This window comes from Schistocerca cancellata, chromosome 3 (genome assembly GCF_023864275.1).
Source record: "Schistocerca cancellata isolate TAMUIC-IGC-003103 chromosome 3, iqSchCanc2.1, whole genome shotgun sequence".
Taxonomy (NCBI): domain Eukaryota; kingdom Metazoa; phylum Arthropoda; class Insecta; order Orthoptera; family Acrididae; genus Schistocerca; species Schistocerca cancellata.
The window spans coordinates 833,795,842-833,808,585 of record NC_064628.1 but is presented as its reverse complement, the minus strand read 5'-3'; positions in this window follow the sequence as shown (position 1 = coordinate 833,808,585).

Sequence of the window (12,744 nt, the reverse complement as noted above, 5' to 3'; positions counted from 1 at the left end):
ACCCACCTTTTTCTTCTGTAAAAAGGCTACACTCTGGAGCAATACCGTCAAAATAGACATCCAGACACTAAATTCCACATTCGATGATAAAAATTTCTAGTTTTCGCGTATGCTTTTCTTACTATTGTGTCACAGTTTCACAACTCTGTTTGGTTGCGAAGAAAGCAAAACATATACAACAGTTTTAGTATCTGAACTTCTTAATCTAATTCCTTAAACGTCATTTCATGTAATTTAGATATAAAGTGCTTTTGTTGATGTTCACGCTATAGCCTCTTTTCCGTGACGCAGAGGTTCATATAGTGACTGCACAAGGTTATTGTGGGCCTAGAACTACGAGAATGTAAAACGCAATACCAATCAAGCGGACAGATGTCGACTTAATGGAACACATATTGAGACACCACGGACAACGCGATATCAAGTTACCCTCGTTGGCAAAGAATAATTACATCGGGAGGTACGATAGTATGTGCTCAAACCTCCACTGGCACATTGCAGGGCTCTAAGAGTACCTGATCTCTCAAACCAATGGACGAGCACAAACCTAAGTCGGTCACGAGACCTGGACGTAACACTATCGTGTACTCCCAAGATATACAGCGCGCAGCTGAGCTGTTTATCTCAGATATTTCTTCATCCGTACAAACTCCGATTAGCAGTTTCGAGGAAACTACAGGATATGCAACTTATGATTTATCTGTTTTGGAGTCCCGGCGCTGTCGGCACGAGAAGCGTTCTCGTAGTGCGGAGTGTACTCTATCCCACCCCGTCTTCTTCCCTGCTCCTCCTGGTGGCTCGTACGCAGTGGACGGGCGGAACGGGCTGCAGTCCCCCAGCGTCGTCGGCTCATCCAGTTGTGACGGCGGATGCGCAGGGCCTAGGCCCCGCACAATCTCGACGACGGCTCACTGATGTGGTCAGCATTGGCGGCGAGCGAGTCTGCCGCGATGTCTGCTAATCCTGGGTTGATGATTGGCAGCGGCAGTAGAGAGGACCAGAGCTGGTACTGTCCCCTCACGTCTGCTGCTGGATGGGCCGTCCTTATTGCAACATCTCCTTAATAAAGATTAACATGTCGATCACCGAGCTGAGCGCCTCGCAGCGACCCGGTACACATCTAACTGCAAGTCTAACTGCGAGTGCCTTGTTGCTATCAAAGCTGGTGTGTTTAAAGGAAGCACGAGCGACACCCTGACGTCATGCTCGTTTGTAATGAACGCATTCGTTCCACTTATGCTGTTGATTCATCTGTCGTACTCGCCCCTTAGGTGTTCTTGTGACAGAGTTACATGTTGTTACGGCAGACTTACGCGAAGTTATGAAATGCAGTACAGCTGACGCTATACCTCTGTCTTACACTCTACGAAAGTCTCTGCTAACACAAACCCGCATGCTAAGCAATTCTCTCTCGCCTGTTGTGCGTAACCAGGCCATTGCCTCTGCGTGACGACACATTCCGATTCATGTGCAATCCTCTTACGTCTTGGCTAACCTACTGCCTCTGGCTCTTGGCATAGGTAACGAAACCTTGACAATATTCCACGTTTCCAACTCTTTATTATTCCACGACACTACAGAACTGTCATCCTTGTTGCACGCCATTTGTCGGGATTCCTTTGTGTGCACAACTGGCGCCTCTTTGCCTCATTCTGCATTCTTTGTACGGAAGTAGCATATCTGTTCGTTTGTCAAGGACATCCTTTTTTACAAGCCAACCGGCCCCCACCGCACGTCAACGACACAGAATGGAAACTAGATTTTCTCCGTTACCATTTTATACCAGTATCGCGACGATGCAGCACTCACTTTCCTCCTTATCCGATTTCACATATTTCCATATTTAGGCACGATATCACGACTTTTGCGTACGAAAGCAACGAGTTTCACGTTCAAACCGAATAAATCCTAAGTTCTAAATATTGTAAATCCTCCGAAACTGCTAATCGGATTTGGAAGAGTGAAATGTCATTTGAAATTGTCTCTTTTAAAAATGCAGTACTAGCAGCAGAAAATAGCACAGTTCCTTTTGTAAAACATTCCTGTAATTAATGTAGCTATGAAAAGAGACAGCACATCATTTAGTGAGGATTTTCTCACTGTTTATTTCGGGGAAAATGGAATCTTAAAGCCTTAAGCGATTCAGAAAATATAAGATATTCTTAACAGCGCACACTCCGCTGAAAGGTTAAAATTTCATTCTGGAAACATCCCTCGGGTTATGGCTACGCCATATCTCCGCAGTACCCTTTCTGCTAGAAGTGCTGGTTTATCAAGGTCCGCAGGAGAGCTTCAGTGATGTTTGGAAGGTAGGAGACGAGGTACTGGCGGAAGTGAAGCTGTGAGGAGGGGTCGTGAGCCGTGCTTGGGTAGCTCAGTTCGCAGGCACGGTAGCTCAGCGTTTTCGGTCAATGAGTTAGCTGCCCTCTGCAATTAAAAAAAAAAAAACCTGAGTGAATGGATCAACGAATAACATGCGTCAAGGGACGTCCGCCTCAAATATGGCCAAAGAACAATTACGAAGAAAATGAAATCCCCGTGAAAGGCAAAGGTCCTGAGTTTGTGTCTCGGCCCGGTCCACAGTTTTAATCTACCAGGAAGTTTCACAGCAGCGAACACTTCGCTGCAGTGTGACAATTTCATTCTGAACTTAATAGGTTAACGGATTTCCGGAATTACCTTGTACATGGCTCCACGGATAACGACGGAAGGCCCGTGAGGTTTATCGCAGATGATGTTACTGCATACAGAGAAGTCGCAACGTTACACGATTCTAGCGAAATGTAGGAATACCAGAAGAGGATCGACTCTCGGTACAGCTATTACTACTGAACTTAATGGTAAGCAAATGTTACGTATTGCACATTAAATAGGCAGAAGAACCAAGCACTGTGTGATTAGACGATCGTAGAACAAATGCTGGAAGCAGTCACGTATATTAGATCTGAATATCTGCGACAATACTTACAGAGTGATTTATAGCATGATCATATAAAATACACGGAAGGTAGGCCGATGACAGACTGTTATTCATTGGAAGAATTCTCACGTAGTCCAGTCGTCCCTCGAAGGATGTAAGCCACAAACACACACACACCTCGTTCGACGATTCTTAAATGTTGCTCGTCGGTCTGGGAGCCGTACCGCACAGTATACATGTAAGAAATACAGAAGATCGAAGAAAGAGCAATGCATAACAAGTTCGTTTAGCAACGACGAAAGCGGGCTGGAGATGTTCATACAACACCATTGGCAGACGCTGAAAGAGAGTTTTTGTCCATCACAATGTGAGTTGCTGTTGAAATACCGAGAGATTTCCTACAATATTCAACGAATATATTGTTTTCTTCTACGTATATCTTGCGAGAAGACCATGACACAACAATTAGAAAGATTTCAACTCATGCGAAGGCCGATTAAGAATCGTTCTTTCGCGGATCATTCACGATCGTAAGAGGAAAGGCGAAAGTAACAATAGTTGGTAATTCTTCAGGCTTTTCCTGGCGATCCAATGGCATCTTGGGTTGTCGGGTGTTCTGCCGGATATCAGCGTCGTACTTGCACGATATTTCGGTAGCGTAGTTCGTTACCTTCATCAGGTGCGACCTGAAACTCAGGTCGCACCTGATGAAGGTAACGAACTACGCTACCGAAATATCGAGCAAGTACGACGCTGATATCCGGCAGAACACCCGACATCCCAAGATGTCAATAGCATATAAAGTACTCTTCGCCTCATATCATGAATTAGCTAACGGCGTATACACTTAATGGACCACACAGTCTGACGAAAGCCCACCTCGAGAGTGAATGCTGCCTCGAGGCGTTGCGAGCGTGTGACGCTGTAAGTGTCAGGAGATTTCTAGAGATGTTACGGACTGTGCATGGGGAAGTCCACTGACAAAAGGTGCTTTGACAACTTGTAGATCGTTCTGGCCCGCCACCTGTGAACGAACACCTCGGAAACAGAGGGGGTGGTTAGCTGTTGGCATGCTACTGTCGTGAGCCCTACGGAAACTGGCGCGAGGACAATGAAATCACCTTTAGATGGCCAGATGTTGGACGTCCATGCCTCATCACACAACATGAAGATCAGAAGCTTGCCAGCTCGGTAAGCAGGGTAGGTAGTGGTCTGAGGCAAATATAATGACAGCGTACAATGTTAATGGAGCCACAAGCGTTCGGGAGCACGCCGTTCAGTGCACAGTGTTTAACATGTGGCTTCACAACAGACGCACCCTTACGTTTTCCCACTTTGCGCCAACGATATCGTCGATTACGATAGGAGAGGTACAGGATCATAGAAGTGGGAACATGTACCAATGGAAATATATCATCTGGTTGCATGATTCTTGTTTCTTATCATACCAGGTCGGTGGCTGTGCACGTATGCGCCGTCATTCAGGTGAACGGCAGGTCGAGACATGCACCGCGCCAAGTACGCAGATCGGTGGGAGCAGCATTATGTTGTGGCTGTGGTGTCACCGCCAGACACCACACTTGCTAGGTGGTAGCCTTTAAATTGGTCGCGGTCCATTAGTATACGTCGGACCCGCGTGTCACCACTTTTTATCAGTGATTGCAGACCGAGCGCCGCCACACGGCAGGTCTAGAGAGACTTCCTAGCACTCGCCCCAGTTGGACAGCCGACTTTGCTAGCGATGGTTCACTGACAAATTACGCTCTCATTTGCCGAGACGATAGTTAGCATAGCCTTCAGCTACGTCATTTGCTACGACCTAGCAAGGCGCCATTATCATTTGTTATTTATCTTGTGATGCATGTGCCGTCAGACCGATGTTCACCAATTATGGATTAAAGTTAAGTATTCCAGAAGCTATGTACCTTTTTTTGGTAGTGTAATTACTTTACCTGTTCCAGACCTCACGCCAACCTGCATGAGCTTAAACGCGTGCCTTTCGGCATCCTCAGAGTGGCTTGGTTGTCTTGCCAAGTCACAACAGTTTGGCGCCAAGGATTGGCGACGAGCCAATTCGCGTTTTTACAAATACTGCCCTGAATTACTTGTGTAATGGCTTCGCCAAATTCTCCAGATGTACTGTCCGAATTTTATCGCTTACAGAATCAGCAGACGCAGGCCTTACTGGATGCCCTTGGACAGCTCGTCCAGGGTCAACGTGCAATGCAAAACGATGCGGCAGCCGCCACTCCACCGCTCACGCAGCCACAACACGCAGTTGCACAACCTTTTCGTCCTTTTGATGCGGCACTGGAAAGCTGGACGGAGTGGTCACGCCAATTTGGATTCCATGTTGCCGCCTACAGAATTCAAGGTAACGAGCGGCAGCCTTTCTTATTATCGTGTGTCGGCGTGTCCACGTACCGTGTGATAGTCAAATTATTTCCCTGATGCGACGTAGCAACTCTGTCCTATGACGACATTTTGTCTGCATTAGATGCATATTTCAAAGAATCAGTCAATGTAGTTGCCAAACGGTATACGTTCTTTCGTACAAAACGTACGGCCGGTCAGACTAATCGGGAGTGGGTTGCAACCATGCAAGGCCTTACTCGGGATTGTGCTTTTGAGTGACTCCCTTATTCAGATACTATGGTGCGTGATGCAATTGCACAGAACGTTTCTGATGTTCGTATACGGGAACAGATTTTGAAACTAGTCAATCCCTCCCTTCAACAAGTGATGGACATATTGGATCGGCAGGACACACTTGACTTTGCTCAGGAATCATTTGAAACTTCGCCACCCGTGTGTCAGGTTAACCGGCCCGCCGGGCGAGCTGCACGGAACAGTAAACAATCCTCGTGCCCGGCCACGCCAAAGCCGACTGGCTCTCAGCCACGAGTCCCGCGCCAGCATGCAAATGCAGTGAAATCGTGCCTGCGGTGTGCTACTAGACATTCGCGTGAGAATTGCCCGTCCCGCCAGGCTATTTGTTTTTTCTGTAATAAAAAAGGACATGTTCAAAGTGTTTGCCAGAAAAAGCTCCGATCGGAAGCTCAAAACCATTCCAGGCCCTTTGCTTCGCGCTGGAATCGGAATCAAACCAAGGATACTCAGGCTCGCGACACTTCGCCTATGGAAATTCATGTAGTTCATGCCACACTGCCCAGTGCCAATCTCTCTAACAGTGACTGTGTTCATCCCACAAATAGTGTGCGTCGACATCGCCGGAAATCCCGTCATGTCGCAAGTGATTCTGTACCAGTGTCAGTTCACGTTGCACGAGACAGTCGCTCTTGTCATCAGCAGGACAATAAACTTTTTGTGGACTTGGACATTAACGGCAAAGTGATACCATTCCAGCTCGATACCGGAGCTGCAGTTTCATCACGACATGTACAAACAGCTGGGCACACCTCCGTTGCATGCCGCAAATGTTAAGCTAACTAGTTATTCCGGACGAGCTATCCCTGTGTTAGGACAGTGCAGCCTTCTTGCAACATACAAGGGACAAACAAAACTTGTGTCATTTTACGTCCTTCGTTCTTCTTCTGTAGTGAACTTGTTTGGTTTCGATTTATTTCAGTTGTTTAACTTGTCTATAGTAAATCAGGTCCTATCAGTGATCCAGACTGTGCCTTCAGCCAGTGTTTCTCGTCTATGTGAAGAATTTGCGGACATTTTTGCACCAGGCCTTGGTTGCACTAAGAACTATAAAGCACAATTGGAACTGAAAGTAAATGCGCAACCGAAGTTTTTTAGAGCGCGCAATGTTCCCCACGCATTACGTGATGAGGTCGCAAAAACATTACACGATTTGGAATCACAAGGTGTAATTGAACGTGTGCAGGCTTCTATCTGGGCATCACCCTTAGTAATTTTGCAAAAACCTTCCGGAAAATTGAGACTTTGCGTGGACTTCAAGGCAACAGTGAATCCACAACTAGTGACTGCAATTTTTCCTTTACCCCGCCCGGAAGATCTTTTTGACAAACTGTGCCCGGGTAAATATTTTTCGAAGTTGGACCTAGCAGATGCGTACTTGCAAATACCGGTGGACGAAGAATGCCAGCGCGTATTGGTGGTTAACACGCATCTTGGTTTGTACCGATTCAAAAGACTGCCATTCGGGTGTGCATCCGCCCCTGCATTGTTTCAGCAATATCTACAAACTGTTTGTGCGTCGGTCCCTACTGCAGCAAACTATCTGGACGATATTGTGATCTCCGGAAAGACGGAAGAAGAACATTTAGCCAATCTCAGAACATTATTTCAGGTCTTGCGACAAAATGGTCTTCGCTTGCGGAAGGACAAATGTGTGTTTTTTGCTCGTGACTTACCCTATCTGGGACTCGTACTCAATGCCCAAGGCATACATCCCAGTCCAGAGCACCTCCGTGCCATACAAGACTTGCCTTCGCCGCAGAATTTGAAGAAGCTACAGAGTGTGCTGGGAAACATAAATTAGTATCATCGCTATGTGCGCCACGCCTCTTCCATTTCAGCCCCGCTTCATCGCTTACGCCGTAACGGTGTTCCGTTCGTCTGGACGACGGAATGCGAACGCGCCTTTCGCCAGTTGAAAACGGCGTTGCTTTCCAATGCTTGCCTTACGCCATTCGGTCCCCGGAAGCCCCTTTTGTTGATGGTGGATGCATCGGATTTCGGGATCGGTGCTGTGCTTGCGCACAAAGATGGTTCGCACGATCGCCCTATTGCCTTTGCGGCCAAATTGCTATCGTCTGCGCAAAGAAATTATTCACAGATCGAGAAAGAAGCATTGGCTCTCCTATTTGGTGTAACAAAGTTTCATGATTTCTTGTATGGTCGTCACTTTACCATCATCACCGACCACAAACCTTCGCTTTTTCATCCGACCAAGCGTTTACCTCCACGTACAGCGCAGAAATTCATTCGCTGGTCTATTTTCCTCTCGCAGTACCGCTACGATATCTTGTATCGGTTCACTGCTAAGCACGGAAACGCCGATGCGTTGTCCCGTTTGCCTGTTGCTGAGGATAGAGCATTCGATTCTTCCGAACTTGCTTGCATATTCCTTGATTCGGAAACCGATGACGTGGTCGCATCGTTTCCGATTGATTTTCGTCGTGTAGCTACAGCTACAGCTGCCGACCCTGTCCTTGCTACCGTTCTGCGTTTTGTTGCTACGCAATGGCCCTTGTCAAAGTCACGGGTCGAGGATCCGTTGGTTCGCCGATTTTTTGCTCACAAGGAGAGACTTTTTGTACGGCGTGGTGTTTTGCTGTTGCGTTCTGATAATGATCAGTCCCGGGTCGTTGTCCCACGTTCGTTACAGTCCTCTGTCTTACGGCTTCTCCACCAAGGACATTGGGGTATAGTGCGAACGAAACAACTTGCTCGTCAGCACTGTACTTGGTTCGGAATCGATGCTGCGATTACGAATATGTGCTCTTCTTGCATGGCGTGTGCCGAACAACAATACGCACCACCGCGGAAATTCTTGGCATGGCCAAAAGCCACTTCCCCTTGGCAACGCTTACACATCGATTTTGCTGGTCCATTCTGGAATGCTCGATGGTTGGTTGTGGTAGATTCATTCAGTAATTTTCCTTTTGTTGTCCGGATGTCTTCCACGACGTCTTCTGCCACCATCCAAGCGTTATCTGCTATCTTTTGTATTGAAGGTCTTCCACAGACTATTGTTTCCGACAATGGCCCACAATTCATGTCCGCAGAATTTCAGTCATTCTGCAAGGCCAATGGTATTCAACATCTGACGTCCGCGCCGTTTTCGCCACAGTCCAACGGTGCCGCTGAACGTTTGGTCAGGACTTTCAAGTCACAGATGTTGAAGTTGAAAGAGTCGCATTCTCGGGAGGACGCGTTATTGCTCTTTTTGTCCCTGTATCGCTCTCAGCCCCGAGATTGTCGCTCGCCAGCTGAGTTGCTCCATGGTCGCCGTCATCGAACCTTGATGTCTTTGCTACATCCGCCGCATCAGGTTCCTGTGCAGCGGCAGACACCTGCTTTTGCTCCATGCGACATTGTCTACTACCGCAACTATCGAGGTTCACGGCGTTGGCTCGCAGGGCGCATTCTTCGCTGCCTCGGCCGCGCTATGTATCTGGTTTTGGGGGCCTCTGGTGAGGTGCGTCGGCATCTCAATCAGCTGCGCCTCAGTCGTCGCACGTGATCTGCCGCTCCCCGTCTGCTTTCAGCGACGGTGCCGTCCGGTCAGCACCCTGGGGACCCAACTACTGGCTCGCCTCAGCTCCAAGTGTTACCGACGCTGCCTTCCATTTTGCCCCATGGCGACGCGCCGCCGCCGCCGCAGACGCCTGTTCTCCCGCCGGCCACGCCCGCGGTGGACGCGTCGCTGCAACCGCCGGGCGCCTCCCTGGGTCACGCGCCGCCGATCGCTTCCCGTGACCAGTTGTCCTCCGCCATGGAATTCTTGCCCGCTCCAGGCCATATGTCGTCTTTGCCCGTCGGGTGCCCCGGCTCGACGGAGGTCGACCCTTCGGCCCCCTGTCTCTCTAAGGGCGCATACACCGCATGTTGGCGTGCACCCTGAAGCAGGTTTTCAGGCGTTTCGTAGCTCCCCTCGGGCCGAATGGCAGGGTGCGGGTGGCACAGCTTCGCCTGTTGTTAGGCTCCCCACCTCGTCGCATACGCCAACATGGGGTCCTCTCCACGGCGGGCGGAAGCCTTATACCACAACCGTCCGCCGATTTGCGGGGGAGGAATGTGGTGTCACCGCCAGACACCACACTTGCTAGGTGGTAGCCTTTAAATCGGCCGCGGTCCGTTAGTATACGTCGGACCCGCGTGTCGCCACTATCAGTGATTGCAGACCGAGCGCCGCCACACGGCAGGTCTAGAGAGACGTCCTAGCACTCGCCCCAGTTCTACATCTACATCTACATCTACATTTATACTCCGCAAGCCACCCAACGGTGTGTGGCGGAGGGCACATTACGTGCCACTGTCATTACCTCCCTTTCCTGTTCCAGTCGCATATGGTTCGCGGGAAGAACGACTGTCTGAAAGCCTCCGTGCGTGCTCTAATCTCTCTAATTTTACATTCGTGATCTCCTCGGGAGGTATAAGTAGGGGGAAGCAATATATTCGATACCTCATCCAGAAACGCACCCTCTCGAAACCTGACGAGCAAGCTACACCGCGATGCAGAGCGCCTCTCTTGCAGAGTCTGCCACTTGAGTTTGTTAAACATCTCCGTAACGCTATCACGGTTACCAAATAACCCTGCGACGAAACGCGCCGCTCTTCTTTGGATCTTCTCAATCTCCTCCGTCAACCCGATCTGGTACGGATCCCACACTGATGAGCAATACTCAAGTATAGGTCGAACGAGTGTTTTGTAAGCCACCTCCTTTGTTGATGGACTACATTTTCAAAGGACTCTCCCAATGAATCTCAACCTGGTACCCGCCTTACCAACAATTAATTTTATATGATCATTCCACTTCAAATCGTTCCGCACGCATACTCTCAGGTATTTTACTGAAGTAACTGCTACCAGTGTTTGTTCCGCTATCATATAATCATACAATAAAGGATCCTTCTTTCTATGTATTCGCAATACATTACATTTGTCTATGTTAAGGGTCAGTTGCCACTCCCTGCACCAAGTGCCTATCCGCTGCAGATCTTCCTGCATTTCGCTACAATTTTCTAATGCTACAACTTCTCTGTATACTACAGCATCATCCGCGAAAAGCCGCATGGAACTTCCGTCACTATCTACTAGGTCATTTATATATATTGTGAAAAGCAATGGTCCAATAACACTCCCCTGTGGCACGCCAGAGGTTACTTTAACGTTTGTAGACGTCTCTCCATTGATAACAACATGCTGTGTTCTGTTTGCTAAAAACTCTTCAATCCAGCCACACAGCTGGTCTGATATTCCGTAGGCTCTTACTTTGTTTATCAGGCGACAGTGCGGAACTGTATCGAACGCCTTCCGGAAGTCAAGAAAAATAGCATCTACCTGGGAGCCTGTATCTAATATTTTCTGGGTCTCATGAACAAATAAAGCGAGTTGGGTCTCACACGATCGCTGTTTCCGGAATCCATGTTGATTCCTACATAGTAGATTCTGGGTTTCCAAAAACGACATTATACTCGAGCAAAAAACATGTTCTAAAATTCTACAACAGATCGACGTCAGAGATATAGGTCTATAGTTTTGCGCATGTGCCCGACGACCCTTCTTGAAGACTGGGACTACCTGTGCTCTTTTCCAATCATTTGGAACCTTCCGTTCCTCTAGAGACTTGCGGTACACGGCTGTTAGAAGGGGGGCAAGTTCTTTCGCGTACTCTGTGTAGAATCGAATTGGTATCCCGTCAGGTCCAGTGGACTTTCCTCTGTTGAGTGATTCCAGTTGCTTTTATGTTCCTTGGACACTTATTTCGATGTCAGCCATTTTTTCGTTTGTCGAGGATTTAGAGAAGGAACTGTAGTGCGGTCTTCCTCTGTGAAACAGCTTTGGAAAAAAGTGTTTAGTATTTCAACTTTACGCGTGTCATCCTCTGTTTCAATGCCTTCATCATCCCAGAGTGTCTGGATATGCTGTTTCGAGCCACTTACTGATTTAACGTAAGACCAGAACTTCCTAGGATTTTCTGTCAAGTCGGTACATAGAATTTTACTTTCGAATTCACTGAACGCTTCACGCATAGCCCTCCTTACGCTAACTTTGACATCGTTTAGCTTCTGTTTGTCTGAGAGGTTTTGACTGCGTTTAAACTTGGAGTGAAGCTCTCTTTGTAGTTTCCTAACTTTTTTGTTGTACCACGGTGGGTTTTTCCCGTCCCTCACAGTTTTACTACGCACGTACCTGTCTAAAATGCATTTTACGATTGCCTTGAACTTTTTCCATAAACACTCAACATTGTCAGTGTCGGAACAGAAATTTTCGCTTTGATCTGTTAGGTAGTCTGAAATCTGCCTTTTATTACTTTTGCTAAACAGATAAACCTTCCTCCCTTTTTTTATATTCCTATTAACTTCCATATTCAGGGATGCTGCAACGGCCTTATGATCACTGATTCCCTGTTCTGCACATACAGAGTCGAAAAGTTCGGGTCTGTTTGTTATCAGTAGGTCCAAGATGTTATCTCCACGAGTCGGTTCTCTGTTTAATTGCTCGAGGTAATTTTCGGATAGTGCACTCAGTATAATGTCACTCGATGCTCTGTCCCTACCACCTGTCCTAAACATCTGAGTGTCTCAGTCTATATCTGGTAAATTGAAATCTCCAACTAAGACTATAACATGCTGAGAAAATTTATGTGAAATGTATTCCAAATTTTCTCTCAGTTATTCTGCCACTAATGCTGCTGAGTCGGGAGGTCGGTAAAAGGAGCCAATTATTAACCTAGCTCGGTTGTTGAGTGTAACCTCCACCCATAATAATTCACAGGAACTATCCACTTCTACTTCACTACAGGATAAACTACTACTAACAGCGACGAACACTCCACCACCGGTTGCATGCAATCTATCCTTTCTAAACACCGTCTGTACCTTTGTAAAAATTTCGGCAGAATTTATCTCTGGCTTCAGCCGGCTTTCTGTACCTATAACGATTTCAGCTTCGGTGCTTTCTATCAGCGCTTGAAGTTCCGGTACTTTACCAACGTAGCTTCGACAGTTTACAATTACAATACCGATTGCTGCTTGGTCCCCGCATGTCCTGACTTTGCCCCGCACCCGTTGGGGCTGTTGCCCTTTCTGTACTTGCCCAAGGCCATCTAACCTAAAAAACCGCCCAGCCCACGCCACACAACCCCTGCTACCCGTGTAGCCGC